At 39.3% G+C, this 16,922-nt stretch overlaps 1 protein-coding gene across 1 annotated transcript in view; it reads left to right on the top strand.

Annotated features, from left to right (window-relative positions):
- hip1 (huntingtin interacting protein 1) overlaps positions 1 to 16,922 on the top strand; it is a 48,831-nt gene that overhangs the window by 2,748 nt on the left and 29,161 nt on the right. The gene's annotated exons all lie outside the window — the stretch shown is intronic.

Below are 16,922 nucleotides of genomic sequence, written 5' to 3'. Positions count from 1 at the left end.
TTGCGGTTGACAGTACCTGATTCAGTGAATCAGCTGTTTAGCTAACCGGGATCATTAAGAGATGAACTCATCTGTGGTTCTGTGAAGCTGCTGAAATCAACTGGTCTGCTGACTTTTCATCGTCTCAACAGAAAATACCATCATAAAAACTCAAAATATAAAATTTACGTTGTATGAGTAGCCATTTATTTTAGGTAATGGCCTTAAAAAAGACCAATAGAACTTTCCAGTAGTCAGCCTGAGAAACTAAAATGTTTATCCTATTTCCAGTAAATCTTGTATGAATTCTGTGTTGTTTATATTTATTTTGATTCTGGAGTTAAAAATATATGTAGTTCTCGTAATTCTTTCTTGACAAGTCTTGTGGACCATCATGAAGAAATGGTTGCATGAAGAAAACCCTTTAAAAATGTTGGAGTTGCACCAACGGGAGTCGATGAAAAATGTGATTATAAAGTCAATAAACATTCTTCTGAGTATTTCATGTTCTCATTACTAGTTACAGATCTTTGTTAATGGGTCCATTTTGTAAATTATGATTCTACTGAAAGGAAAATAGACATTATAATAAGGCATGACAAGACGGTCTGTAGTCCTCTTAGTCTGAATCAAATGTTTCCTGAGTTTTAAATTCAGTTGAAGTTATTTGAAAAAAATAAGTTAAAAGAAAACCCACCGTATGCTATTCTACATACATTGTTTGTTATTGTCCACAGTGCAAACAGTAGTGGAAGCTACCGTGACTTTAAAGGTCTATTTGAGCTAAACACTCATTCTGAGAAGTGCTTGTCTATCTCTATGTAGAGTTGTGTAAACAACTAGGGTGTGTTCAAACTTTGCTTTGACAGAACGTCCACACGGGTTTATAAAAAGATTGAACCAGAGAAGCCGCACAGCACACACAGCTTGCTCCTAATGGCATGTTAAGCCTCGTAATGTATTGCAGACTCTTTAATTTAGAGTTCAGTGGGGTCCTCTAATGCATTTTATCCTCTCATACATACTCATGTATAGTAATATATGCTGGCCAGTGTACTTCAAAGTCTACTATGCAAGTGTGGTAAATTTCATTTTTCTTTGCTTTTCTTTCTATAGAGTACAATTAAGTATTAAATAGTTTTACTGATGCTTTAAATCAGGGGTGTCAAACAAATTCTGGTCCGAGGTCCACATACAACCTAATTAGATGTCAAGTGGGCCGGACCACTACAATCATAACATAATTACCTATAAATACCTATAAATACCTACCTTACCTATAATTTTTAAATGAAATATACTTTTTTAAAAAACAACCATGAATATGAAGTTTTTGTGTATTTTTTTAATTTTATTAATTTTAAAGTTTATTAAGTGTTTTGCTGATGCTTTAAATCAGGGGTGTCAAACAAATTCTGGTCCGAGGTCCACATACAACCTAATTAGATGTCAAGTGGGCCGGACCACTACAATCATAACATAATTACCTATAAATACCTATAAATACCTACCTTACCTATAATTTTTAAATGAAATATACTTTTTTAAAAACAACCATGAATATGAAGTGTTTGTGTATTTTTTTAACTTTATTAATTTTAAAGTTTATTAAGTGGCTCTGGCCCAGAGGCAATGTCTCTGTCATTGGTGTGGAACCCCAGGGTTCACCTCCTGGACAAGTTCGAATCCCGGTTAGGGCGGTTAATACCTTCCAGTGGACTCACCACCCGCAGGAAGGTTTGGGGGGTTGGTACGGTGCAATGTGATTTGGGTGGCGACTGCTGTCCCTGCGACCCGGTAACGGATAAGCGGATGAAAATGGATGGATGGATGGATGGATAAAGTTTATTAAGTGGGCCAGATTGAACCACCTAGTGGAGCGGTTTTGGCGGTTTTTGTGGGTTCTATGTTCCTGATGTTCACACCCCTGCTTTAAGGAATTGAATTATAACTGTTGTTGAATGTTAAGGAGAAAAGCTGCAGGGCTGGTGACAATACATGATATATATTACAACAAGCTCACCATAAAAATATAGCTAAAAAAAAAAACAAGTTGCATTAAGCACACACGGATTATTTAAAAATATATTGACTGAAAAAATTCCCATGAGCATCATCGCGGAGACAAAAACGTGAATTGTCTAATCCAGCCTTGCCACCTGTTTTGCTGTTCTGTGTTAAGCCCCGGCAGCTGTGGAATTCATTTTGGGTGCACAGCCATGGACCTTGACTCAGGACTTCAGAAGTCCAAAAGTCAACTCTTGTTTTCTTAGATCCTCCTTTACCGCTGAACTTCTGTCTCTTCTGTGTCTTTTTGGTTTTACTTCCTTATTCTCCCTTGTTATTGCCTGGAGTCTTCTTTGGAGTTACGGAGGGATTTCCGCACTATACTTAAAGCACACAGTAAGAGAGAGAGAGACGAGCGTGCAGGAATTAAAGTGCGGCCATTAAAAGCACTGAGGCAGCAGAAGCAGCAGGGAGAATTTGTGGCCTTGTTGTACTAACTGGCCATAGAATAATAAAGCTGGACATGAGTGACGGTTTGGTAAGTGGAACAAAGTGCACCAACGTGTTTCTGGCAGCCCCAACGGAGGCTTTGGTAATACATAATTTCAAACTTGTTTTCATTGTTTGATGGCACTTATGGACTATTTTCCACAACAGTGTGTAGTTAAATGCCAATGTCCCTAATCACACATATTTTTAATCTATAAACAAGTGTAAGACGTTTGGAGTGGCTACATTGAATGCCAGGCAGGGAGAGTGTGAGACTGTCTTGTGTGAAAAAGTGTGCTCTGTGGGGCCGCTCTCGGTGAAGGGCCCACGCCGTACCAGGATGTGAAGAGACTTGTTGGAAAAGAGCTATCATTGTCTGGAGAAAGATTATTTATGCTCAACGGCCTGGAGGTATAATGTGCAGCACTGATGGTGTAATGAGTAGCATATTGATTTTGGGGCCTGGCCTCACTCAGTCAGCTGATGCTTGGTCACTGACAGAATGCCTGCCTTGTAAGCAGAGCTAACGTGTGTGTCTTTACCGGTTTTAAAAAATAATTTGTTGGTTTTATATATATATATATATATATATATATACACACACACATATATACATATATATACATACATATACATATATATACATACATATACACACATATATATGTATATATATATATACATATATATGTGTGTATATGTATGTATATATATGTATATATATGTATATGTATGTATATATATGTATATATGTGTGTGTGTATATATATATATATATATATATATACACACACACATATATACATATATATACATACATATACATATATATACATACATATACATATATATACATACATATACATATATATACATACATATACACACATATATATGTATATATATATATACATATATGTGTATATATATATACATATATATATGATTAAACCTGTGACGGTTTGTTTTCATTGTTTGATGTATATATTGTTTGATTTTTTGTATATATTGTTTCATTTGTTTGTGACCTGCAGACTCACCATGTCCTGTGGCAACAGCATTGTTTTTTGCAGTTACATGTTTTTTATATATATATTCCTGAAACTTTAAAATATGTTACCTTGGATAGCTCCATTTTGCCCGAAAGTTGAATAAAATGACATCAAACACAGAGCGCAAAGCTGAGAACCGGACCTGGCTAAGCAAGTTGATAACCACTGTCGCACTACTGTTTAACTCTAACTGTGGGGTTTAGGTTGTGTTAAGCCTTTTCATGAAAACAAAGCCTGGGTATCTACCACCTCCTTCACAGTACTGGGGTCCGTTTCTTGAAGCTGGCTCACGAAACACCGAGTTAATGCCACAGCTCTGGCATCACAGCCACAGAAGACAGGGAAAGGACCTGATAAAAGATTAGATAGAGTGAATGCGTGAGTATTGATGAGAAAGTTATTCATCCTCATTCATTACAGAACTGTTCTGAGATATACAGTGGGTATGGCTACAAGTTAACACTGAAATACTGACGGTGTACGAGAGTATGACACCGAGTCAGGAGGTTAGAAAAGATGACAGCGCGTGCAACAGCCTCGCGAATTTTATTTCTCAATGTACACTCAGCACCTCATCTTGACAGAAAAGCAGCACAGATTTCGGACAACACAATTCAATAAACACTCTGTGTTTTCAATGTGCGCACTTAAACTGTCCTTAAGTCTAAAATAGCACTTAACAATACTACAGATTAAACTAACGTGCCCAAATGCCAGCCTTTCTGTAGTGAACGTCTGCTCGTATTTCAAGGGTCGTAGAAAGTCCGCACTTCATGGGGATCCTCTGCCATTCTTCCTAGCATCCTCTCCAGTTCTGTGAGGTTGGAGTATGGGAGTTAGAGTCCTTAAAAGGACTGTGGTAGTACCTACACAGGGAAAGCAGTGGAATTATGGGAGTTAGAGTCCTTAAAAGGACTGTGGTAGTACCTACACGGGGACGTTAGTTGTCTCTTCATATGTCTGAATAATTTTTGCTGTGGTCTTGGGACTATTAGAAGTAGATAATTATTGCTGCTGTGTGTGGTGTTATTATTGCACCTTTATCTCCATTATTGGATTAAATTAGAAATATGTATACTAAAGCCATACATATATATACTAAAGCAGTTCCACTTATATAAATGTATACATCGTTTATATATAGAAAAACAGTTTAAATAGTTAAATTATTTATATGTAAATATTGATTTATGGCGGATTGATAGTATCCCCCCTCACAGCCTAAACAGTCTAAATTAATTCACACTCTTATATGGGTACAATAAGACATTTATTAATGCTTTAGATGAGTGTTTTTGATTAAGCCTGTGGCATTTTTGGAAGCACTAAAATGAACAAAGTCCTATTTTAGAATAATAATCCAAATTTAGTTGATGTTGAAAAACGAGTATTTTAATCCCTACATGATTTGTTGTTTCACTCAACCGCATTTCTCAAATTTATAGTGTACGTATTGAGGAGCAAATCACAAAAGCCTTTTCATTGATTAGAGGCTATAAAAAGCTTAAGGGGGGGAAAAAAATGCCAGTCTTGCTTTAATGAAAGAAAAAAATGCTCAAAAACAATTTGACTAATAAAAAAAAAGTTGATCAATTTATTTTTAGGTTCTTACATATTAATGACATTTTTGAAGCTAAGCGGTTGCGATAAATATTAAAGAATGGCAATTATTTTCATTGCACAACAACAGATACAAAATGAGGTATAATTATAACATTTTGTCATTTATGAAGTCTAGTTGTACAATTACACTGTGGGATAATTGTGGTGTCTGTTAATTCACTTGTCCAGGTTACATCATAACAAATCACATCAGTCAAGACGTTTAAGCAAAACGTAAGGTCTGCAGTTTACCATGACAGACCTTGTACCTAACCATGTTACGCACTTACTTGCCCTTCTGTGGTTGTAAGGACAGTAGATAACATCCATCCATCCATCCATTTTCATCCGCTTATCCGTTACCGGGTCGCAGAAGCAGCAGTCGCCACCCAAATCACACTGCACCGTACCAACCCCCCTAAACCTTCCTGCGGGTGGTGAGTCCACTGGAAGGTACCAACCGTCCTAACCGGGATTCGAACTTGCCCAGGATCAATCCTCATGGCTTGTTATTGCTTTATCCAGGCTCAACATATGAAATCACCTACATCAATGCAAGGTTGAACAACCGAGTGAAACGAGAAATAATTGCTCTGTACCAAATTTGTCCTTATAGTTTCATCAAGGCACATCCCTCGCTGTACAGTCCAGTTGACTAAACATTGCTTGACACTCTCACAGCAACCAGATGGGGGCATCAGCTACCTAAAGTTGCCCTAGAGTAATCCTACTCTCCCTGCCACTCTCTTTTACCTCTCTTGCTCGCTGCTGCCATTTGTAAACTGAAGATGAAGATGTGCATGGAATTTAGGTCACGTTCGGTGTTATCTGATTATTGTTAGGAATAAATTATAAATATAATCTAATAAATAAGATATATAGGTAGTTTGCAGAAATGAGTGAGAGTCAATGCAACGTCATTGTCCGAGCACAATTGATTCCATTGTACATAAACACGCGCACACACACAGAACATGCAAATCAGTCAGAAATGGAAGGAATCGAACTATCAAACCAGTGACCTTCTTGCTGTAAGGCAAGAGCACAAACCACTCCACCTCCGCATCACCATCCTCTTAGGTTTTCATAACCTATATGTAGTAACTTCTGCTGTGAACAGAGGAGCATATTTGGACTACTTTTGCTGACTCACTCTTGCAGTCAAACAGTTGCATCCTGTTACATTTAAAATCAATGATTCACACATAAACAACAGAAAGATGATGGTTTGAACTGGGGCATGTTAGTACCCGCACTGGTTTACACCGGGACCAACAATTCATCCTAATGTGCACTTTATTGGACCTCAACCAATCCTTACCCTCATCCACCCACAGCTCCCTCCTCCTTAAGGCCCCTGGTGGTCCCTGCACCCCATATTTGCAACCTCCGGGTTTGGGGCCGTCCCACTCCACAGGCTCCATACTACTATTGTCTGTGGAGAGAGCGGGTTATTTGCAAAATAAAGGTGTTCTCCGGATTTTTTATGTCAGCTGTCGCATGTGCTGCTGCCCATGCAGTGAAGCGAAAGGGCAGTTTGAGTGAGAAGCAGCGGCAACAGCGGCGAAATGAGCGGCTTTTACCAGCGTTAGTCCTGCCTCTTCGTCCCCCCCTTTACTGTCTCCGCTGCTCGCGTGCTGGAAGTCCTCGCCGATCGGGGAGCACGTAGGAGCCGCGGAGAAAAGGAGAAGGGGCGACGAGGGAAAAAAGGAAGGAAGGAAGGAAGGAAGCCAGTGAGGACAGGGGCAGCATTTTAATACCAAATCGGGACACATGTTGAGCTAATGGCCTATTCCACCCTCCCTTCTCCGCATTTGTTGCCTCGGTCGCTTTCCCGTTACTAATTACTCCGCGTCTGGATCAAGCGAGCGGTTGGTTCAACTGCTCTCCGGCTGCGAGGATCCACGCTCAGCGCGGCTGCGAGGAACAACATGGATCTCAGCAAGATTGTAAGTCAAGAACAGACGACTTAATTTACTCATTTGTCTTGGAAAATGAATAATAAAAAGCCAAGAATGCATCGTTTGCATGTTTTCGGAGGTGGGGGGGTGGTGTTCGAGAAGTCCTGTTGCGCGCAAACACACTCGCACACTCGCCGTGGCTGTTTGTGCGTTTGCATGCAAGTTCTGCTCTCTGCAAGCACAGACATGCTGAAAGCTCACCGTGACTCCGGGAAGTTTGGTTTGTCTTTTGGCAATAAATAAATAATAATAATAATAATAATAATAATAAAAAAAGAAGTAAGCGTGAACGTCTAAGTAGACAGTTTTTGCGGCCTTTATTTTTGTGGTTTCCAAATTGTGGATCCTTGACGGACTGTTTAAATAGTGTTCATTTGGTGGCAACACTGGTATGAAGGGATGAGAAATTACAGGCTTTGCTGAAGATACAGTTGATAGATAGATAGATAGTATTCCCTTAGATTAGACACGTGTTTTAGTTGTAAAGGTTGTTAGGCTTAAGTCTTAAGTCTCCTTGTTTGTTTGTTTTTTTTAAAAATGTAAGTCATTTTTGTCATACTCTGAGAGACAAATATTTTTAAGGCGGTATGTGGTGGAAAAAGCTTGAACGGGATTTCTAAACCCTTTGTCACTGCTTAAATTTTCTTCATTGCGTCAATAATAGTTAAGTGTTTCTTTCATTCAGCTACAGACATGATTTTTGATTGATAGAATAGGATTTAAATGCATGATTTTTATGTTTTTTTTTGTGTGTGTTTTTGTTCTTTAATTGTTAATTATGATGACATAAATAATGTTTTGTTGAGCATTTGAGTGGATTCTGTAAGCTTCTGAGCTTTGCACCAGGTATGTGACAACATTTGTGATGAACAAGTAGTTGTTCTATAGCTGTTTTTTATGCAGAGCTATGTTGTTGCCTGTTCTTGTTTTAAGACCAAAGTATATGTCGCGTAGTTGGACAGTTGCATGTTTGCAAAAGTAGCCCATGATATTTTTTAATTTAATTTAAATGAAATAAAATTCTTGCAGTGTTGATGGATATTATTTTACTATGTATCTGGCACAAAATGATGGAGTCATTACCATAATAAAGCAGCTGCAATCCAAGACCATCTCTCATCCAGACTGGGAATTATTGAACGAGGTTTTGCAGATTTAGTCAGGGCTATTTTAGGTTCCAGGACATGATCACGCCTGAAATGTTCTCCTTAACTGGCCTCGACTTTCTGTGTTTCTTATGGTTCAGTCTGCAGCTGCAGGCCAACGTAAAAAGAGTTCAACGTACCTCAGTATGCAATGAATGTCAACTACAGGTTGTATTGATATTAGCGGGCGGTTGCCCGAAGGCACAGTGTGGTGTCGTATGGCCAATAGGATTATTGTCTTTAAGAGTAACCAGGGATGAAATAAAGGTCATAAAATATTATATTTGCTGTCATTTGCCAGGTATTATATATTTAATCCTTTTTTACCCTTTTGTTCTCCGAGTGATTTGAAGGATGGGTTGAGTGTCCCGAGAGTGTTAGAGCAGGTGCACATCAGCTAAAGCAACAAGACTGTTCTTTCACTGCCAAAATTGATGTATGGGTGTAGTTTTAGTCCTTGTAAAGGTGTGGGGGAGGGTGGGTGTGTGATGAAAGAACACCCAGAGCCCCCGTTTTTTCAGTCAATCCTTTAGCCGGTAGCTACTCCGAAGAGTGTGAGGAGGAAATACACGCTGTAGCCCACAAGGCTAATGCAAAAAGGCACCAGGTGCACTCAGTTTGTTCTCTTAGAATAAAACAGCAAAATCTCTGTCTGGTCTTTGAAATAGATCTCAACAGCCCTCATAAATCAGTCTGGGCATGCAAGCACAGACATGGCGTAGGTGTAGTGACGGAAATTGTTCTGCAGAGATTTTTGTTTTTTTTTCTCCCCTAGAATCATATTTCTAGAGAATCTTGTGATATTGCTGAAGAACTGATCAGACGTGTGGATGTAAGAGGACTCCTGGTGGCCTCCCTCCATGCCTGAGTGCTCCTCCTCCTCTGTGGAGATGTTTTGGCGTGTAGTAAAAAGCACAGTGGTATGAAAACAAGGTCCAGATAGATGCGAGTTTCCCAGCTAAGAAAACCGACTTTCCCACACTGTTTGTGTAAATGTTTATGTTCCAAAGAAAGGGAATGGGCTTAAAAGGGACCGTTAAACCCGATTTAGAGATGCCTGATTTTAATTATTTATTTTTATGTCTTGAAAGACTTGCTTTCTGTGTTGATCAGATTCCAGGCACAGATAAGGACGTACATTTTGCGGTTGATTTAAAATAAATAAATAAATAAAAAAAAGAAGAGTATAGTAGGTAAGTAAGTATTAGCACAAAACTTGATTCAACCAGAATGCCGCTGATTGGTCAAATTGATGGAGGCCATCTGCCTTCGTGTGTGTGTGTAAAAAAAAAAAAAAAAAACAGTAAACATTCCTATTGTGATGCAACATCGCTAATTACCACCCCACTGTTGCAACCCAGTAATTCCTACCATATTTTGTTTAAAGATTAACTAACGCTTAACATATGTTGTACACATAAATACCCCACGGTGGCAAAAATATAGAAATTGATGGATTTAGTTTGACGTGGTTTGCCTTTTTTTGTGAAGGGAACTATGGATAATTAATCAAGATTAATCGTGACTTTAATTACCATGGTTAATGCTACAACTTTGCAGCTATAAAACCATACACTTAGAGTGTGGACGGTTTACTCTTGTCAAACAAATTCATTTGTTTTTAATCACTCCATAGTTTTTCCACACTACACTGAGTTTACGTTCTGTGATGTCCCTCTGTCTTCAGTTTGTAGACGTGATAAAATAATGGGTCGGATAGTGTCAACACCAATGTGATTATTTTTTATTGCCTCTTCATACCATTATCTGTGATTGAAAGTGAGTCGCTGGAGAAAGCCAACTTATTAGCAGAGGCTCATAAACCTGCTACCAGACTGCTGCCTAGCTCCTCCACGCTCTGAGATCACACTCTCGAAATATTGCTACCAGACTGCTGCCTAGCTCCTCCGCGCTCTGAGATCACACCCTCGAAATATCCTGAACCTGAATATTTTCCTGTGTTTTAATGGGCTCTTTAGAGACAGCATCATCCCAGTGGGCCTTTCTGCCTTGTTTTTTTTATAGAATGGATAATGCTCTGTGTAAACAGTCGAAAACAAACATAATCCCAGTTACAGTTTTAGTCTTGTATGTAACAGGAAAAAAAAAATGTATCAGCCTATCAGTTTTCAGGTGTTTGATTTTGATGATGAATGCAAAGAAGTAGTGTTTGTTCAATTGTTTGAAATTAATTTTGTTATTTCATAAGCAGAGGTTTGTTCATTTGCCTAAGAACACTTTAACCTACTCTGTCCACCTTTTCCTGTCTGACCAGAAAAAGTAGCACAGGGCTTTTAGCTGCTGTGAAGCTGTACACTGTAGTTGAGGGTTGTTGTTTTTTTTTTTTTTTTTAATGTGATTTTGTGAAACTTCGACCAATTTGAAAATTACAGTTGCCACCTTAGAACACTTTTAAAATAAAGTCTAAATGTATGTAGCGTTACCTTTGAATACCGAAGCACCATATGCTTGGTGTAACAGTATGTGACATATTTGATAAAATAACTCCATTAAGTACTTGACCAAAGGAATATAAGTGGTCAATTAGTCGTAACTCTTCCCCTTAGAGAGCGTGCAGTTTTCCGTTTTAGAGCTGGGACTTTCCCATAAAGAAATAAAAGCTTCTTTTCCAACTACTTTCCTCTTTTTAGTGCCAGTCAGGCTTGTCCTCAAGAAGTGTGGAGTGACCGCTCCATGGGAGCGGATGTCTATGTCTATGTAATGGTTGCCTTGTCGAGTAATTTATTTCTGCCCGGTGAGGGTAGCAATTTTGGACTACAGTACCATTACAGTGTACTGGCACACAGAGTCTCCTTGAAGGACACCTGTAAGTGTCAGGCAGGAATTGTGAGTGGGGTGAAAGAATCAAGAGTGACGGTCTCGGGCCCCTTCCTGTCTGAGTTGACTGAGCCAGGGTTTCTGGCTTAGCCAACCGGGGCTCAAAGCTGGGCATTTTCAGCAAGCAGGGAGGCAGGAAATAGTCAGTACTGGGTGTGGTAAGACAGGAAGCCTGACTGAGTGTCTGTAAACCCACCACTAACACCACCAACACCACAATCACCTCACTAATAATAGTAATAATAATTAAGGTCCTTATTTGTCCCACAGTACGAGTGCTGCGCTAAACTGCCAATTGTCCCCAAAGGCAAGCAAGCTAAAGTCTCTTCTGGTTTTATTTTTTGGTCTTTCTCTTCGCACCTATAGATCGCTTGAATAGTTAAATCCATTTTTTTTTTCAATCATCCCATGATCAAAACCATACATTATTCCCGCTTTATACTAGCTGTAAGTTGTATGTGCAAAGTAAAAACGCATTTCTATGTCTATGCAGTGTCATCCTCTTTCTAAGAATAAACTGACATGCTAGGATAATTATAGTAATACTTACGAGGATGAATTACGCTGTCGCACTAAATTATAGGATCACACAAAGAGGACTTCTCTCTATTTTCTAACTGGCAACAAGTGTTCGGGAATCCACTAGAAATAATATTTTCTTCCTCTTCGTCTCATATCACAACTTCACTGGTTGCAGTTGGTTTGAGCCACAGCGTTAGGTTAACTGGTTTCCTGTGTCGTGAGCAGAGGGTTGAAGACATCGACTCCGTGACTTGCAATGAAATGTAATCATATTTCAACAGCATGCATAAATGGTAGGCTTCCATAGAGTGGTGTGAGGCTTAGAGGATGGAGAAGGGAGTCAAGGAATTAAAGACCCTTTCACTTAACAGGCAAAAGATGCTTCCTCTCTTTTTCTCCTGGGCCTCAGCAGTGACAACTCAGTGGTGGAATAGGACAGGCTGCGATCAGCATATCAATGGTCTGCTTTTTACAGAAACGTCCGAGTGCTGCTTGCCAGGCCTAACTTAACGTGCATTCATCACTGTATCAATCGGACTTTGTTCGAAAGGCAAGTGCAAGAAGAAGATGCTGCTGCTGTTGGCACCATGACACAAAGTGTACTTTCTTACACAGCAATAAATATTTATACTATACTGTATAGTGTTGTTACAATGTTGATCAAAAATCGGGTGTCCTCCATCAGTCCGGACCTTAGTTAAAGAGTATCATGAGGGAAAAGACATACATGTGGGATAATGTTTCTGCCCACTGTGTAGTCTCTCTGGCACTATGTTTGCCTAAGCTTTTGCTAAAGCTAATAACAAATGACACCTGAGTTCATTTCTGTTCTGGGCAGCTGGTACTTTATTCAACCCAGGCACAAAGTCTCTCTGTGACCTATTTGGGAACCAGTTGCACTTGTGTGTGTATACAGTACATACATTTTTTACCGTCTCTAAACCATACATCATGGCTGGTCTCACCACCGTCCTGTAAACCTTTCCCTTCCTCTTATCTGACACTCTTCTGTCACAGATCACTCCTGACACTTTTCTCCAGCTGTTCCATCCTGCCTGTACTCTATTCTTCACCTCTCTTCCACAGTCTCCTCTGCTCTGAACAGTTGATCCTAAGTACCTAAACTCCTGCACCTTCACCACCTCTGCTCCTTGTAACCTCACTATTTCACCGTTCTCCCTTTTGTTTACACACATGTACTCTGTCTTGCTACGGCTTAAGTAATGTAACTTAAAATGTCTTTGTAAACGGGGCATTAAAACCAGCTATAGATATAATCTCAGAATACTTCGCTGATAACTGATAACAGGAAATCTCCAGGAAATCACTCATTCTGTCAGCAATTTGCTGTTGATTCTGAAATTCTTCCGTGTTTGTGTTTTCATCCTAAAATGTGTTTGGTGTATCACAGCTCGCCTACACAACTGACCAGAGTAATTTGCTGATCTACGAACAGGTTAAAAAAAGAAATGCGCAAATGTGGTGGTTTAGATCCAAGATGGAACTCCCCATCGGTTTTCTTTGTTTCCATGTTATAAATATATTTAAGCTCTTTCATTGTCAGTGGTTGTGCGCTGAGATGTTGTCACATTTTTCACGTCAATCTGGTGCAACCTCTGCCAATCAGTGTCAAGGAACAATGAGCTGAGTTTAAACAAGGGGACAACTTTTGACATTTACCACTGGTGTAAAATTAAGTGTCTTTACTAAGTTCCTCCAAGAAGTGGGGCTATAATCGACCATAAAAAGTGGAGTTGACTTATCACCGGGGGAGGGGAGTGTGCAGTGCTCAGTAGCCTTGTCCGAATTATAAATAAACATAAAGACAAGTCGTCTATTTGCATGATATTAAATCATTTTTTACCTAATTATTTTGCACTCAAAATAATTATTGTATTCTCCCAATATAAGGCGCACAGTCGTCTATTTGCATGATATTAAATCAGTTTTTACCTAATTATTTTGCACTTAAAAAAAACTTTTGTGACTTATACTCAGGTGCGACTTGTATAATAAAATATATTATTTTACATGTTTGTTATTTTCACGCTGACAGCCACAAGATGGCACTCTTGGCTCGCGTAGCAGTATCAGCTACTCCTGTAAACCACACTTTTTTTCAGCTTTTAGTCTCTTAAAAACAAAAGGCAAGTTCACCAACATTTATTAAACAAACCTTATCAAGACAAATGCAGAAACAAAATAAGTTGAAAAAATAAAGCATTTGGATGATAGAGGAAGCTTAACACTGAGGCCGGGTGCGCCTGCAGTTATAACACAATTTATCTAATTATCAGACTAAAGATTGAAAAATGCCAATTCTGATATGTTCGTATACTCAAAACTGACGGCGCAACCTGACGCGGACAAGTTAGCGTACCGTTTTTAGATGATATGCCATGTTTGTAGTCGAACTGCGATATGAAATTGATGTGCCAACTTTTCATTCAACTTTTTTTCTGTGATCTATTTTTATAAAATGCTGCCACGCTGTTAATATCTTTGACATGGTAAAAGGGGTCTGACTGTAAATGAAACTTTAAAAATTAAAAAAATATTCAGCAACCTACCAGACCTAGGCATTCCAGTGCAGTATTCAATCTGTCTCGTCTGTGGGTTGGGGTAATCCAGCGGTTCTCAATTATTTTCACTCATGCTCCCCCTTTGGGGACAGAAAAGTTTTCACGCCCTCGTGAATTTAAATACTATTGAGAATCTGATAACATGCATATTTTTTCATCTCTACAAACCACCATATGAGTTGCTGCCACCTAGTGACTGGAGGCTTGTTATGATTCAAGACATATTTCATTGGAAGCCATATCACAACCCCCCCGGCACCTCATCGCGTCCCCCCGCTATTTGAGAAGTACTGGGCTAATTGCAAATACTGCAAACAGAGGAAGACCAATCACAGTTTTGGTCGATCGGGAATGTATCGACCAATAAATTGACTGGGAGATTTACAGCCCTACTAAGAAGAACAACTTTTGACTCTTCCAAAGGTTTAACTAGGCATCTTATTTTGAATCGATCATTTTTTTTCTTTGACATTACCTGTTGTCAGTTGTGCAAATTTGCAAAAAACGGGTCTACTACTGGATGGGTTTCGCATCTTATTTTGAATCGATCATTTTTTCTGTTGTCAGTTGTCCAAATTCGCAAAAACGGGTCTACTATTGGATGGGTTTTTTTGCAACCCATACACGGGCAGTTTAAGTAAATAACTTCTTTGATACAGTAGCTGCCTGACCTTTAGAGTGGGCTTGTGGTCGGAGGAAACAAACTGTAGCTTCCTGTTAGTTCCGATGTAGAGTGGTATGAATCATGCTGTGTTTAACCTTTAGAATACTTAGAAACACAAACACACAGAGGGAGTCTTGGTTGTGCTTCTGCAATCACACTGTTCACGCACAGAGACAGGTGTTGGACTGGAAACTCCACCGCTCGTGTTTACCCAACGCGTTAAACCACAGGTGTGAACGCCTCACCACGCCACCATGGTGTTTTCAGCACAATGTGGCGCCTGCTCCTCATCATCAGCAGGGTCACGTTCTTGAACGCAGATGGACGGATGATCTGGAATCTCGACTTAGATTTAGAAACAGCAGCCAGCTCTGCATTCCTACTGCTCCTCCTCAGTCTCAGAATAGACAAGTCCCATAAAAAAATTGCTGATCGTATCAAGGATGTACTCGTGTTGAAGATAATCTGTTAAATATTATATGAAGGCTATCACCAAGGTCCCTGACAACAAATAATAAAATGATTTAAAAAAAAAAAGTGAAGTACCTTAGAGTAAAAACCCACTGTTACTTTGAAAGCCTTAAAGTACAGAATATGTTTGAAACTTCACCTTTCAGTACAAATGTGTATTTTAGATAGAGAAGTGTGACTTTTTAAATTTGAAAAATCTAAATCTGGTTCTTTTGTCTATTGGTGGCTCTTTTAAAACCGTTATTTGGACAAGCTTCTAGACATGTGTCAAGAGGTGATGATTCCAAAAGAAAACACCTTTTTTTTTTTTTATTGTTTTTCTGTGGCCTGGGACTTAATGACACACTGCCCAGGACCAGTCCAAGCTGGGACCTTAGCTCTAACCTAAAATTAAAAATGAGTTATATAAAATATTTTGCCACACTGAAGTTCAGCAGCATACTTGTTTGTTTGCTGTGAGGACACAGGAGGCTGCAGATGTTATTTTCCACAAATCATTTTCATAACAGATTGCTTTGGGTATCCCTACTCCTCCTTCATCTGCTCTTTGCCTCTCTCTTTTTTTCTTCCTCCTCTTTCGCCATTTCCTCATGGTAAACCTCTAGTCCTGACAGCTCACATACTGGAAGAGGAGGAGCAGCAGATTCAGGACAGCTGTGGGAAGTGAGATTATGAAATTGGTGTTATGTTCAGGCAAGACAGGAAGCAGGTTGGAACCCAAATGCGGCACTAGGGAGACTCTCTTCAGGTGCAGCAGGTGATTTATTTCTAGTGCGGCAAACGTCACGGACGAGCAACAACAAAACTTCATAGAAATATAACATTGATTACAGGCATGCTCTTCTCCAACCATCATGGACTTTCTCGAAACACGTGGTTTTCTAAAAACCCCATGGGCCTCTCAAAACTCATGAACTTCAACTCAAGGCCACAGACAACAAATGAACAGACACAGACCACTTGTGAACAGCTATAGAACAAACTGTGAGGGAGGGAGGGAGGGGGGTATGTATACCCAGGGCACCGAGTTAGACTAATGACGAGGTGAGTGTGATGACACTGATTGCACCATAGCAGACAGCAGGACCAGGGAACAAATAGACCTCACAATTTGGCTCCTGTTCTTTGCTGACCAGGGCCATGACACTTCATAAATGCATGCGAGCAGTTTAGGGTTCCTGAGTTAGACATTTAAGATCTACGATGATCTTGGTTTAATTTCCATCACATGTGGAAACAGCAGTGTCAGGATAGGCCTAAAATCTGGTTCAAAGCAAATAGTGCTGTCAAACACATACATTTTTTTTATTTATTTGTAGAGCTTTGGATTAATCATGATTAATTAGAAAAGGATTAAACTTGAGTTGCAGAGATTAAAAAAAAAAGAAAATTCCATTAAAATTCAATATAAATGTATTGTTTGTTTCAATGTTAAAAGCTCACTAAACCACGTTCTCTCACCAACCAATATTCTTTTTATAAAAATGCTTGTTTACTGCTTGTGTCACGTTTTGTACACATCTGTGGGAAAAGGTAACAAAGATGAAGGGAGCAGCCTTGAATAACGCGTATTGAACTGTTGTGTATTCAATCGGTCAATAGCTGGGAGC

Source organism: Cynoglossus semilaevis, chromosome 4 (genome assembly GCF_000523025.1).
Source record: "Cynoglossus semilaevis isolate Cse_v1.0 chromosome 4, Cse_v1.0, whole genome shotgun sequence".
Taxonomy (NCBI): domain Eukaryota; kingdom Metazoa; phylum Chordata; class Actinopteri; order Pleuronectiformes; family Cynoglossidae; genus Cynoglossus; species Cynoglossus semilaevis.
Note: the sequence above shows the minus strand (reverse complement) of the source record. Positions and strands in the feature narration are given on the sequence as shown.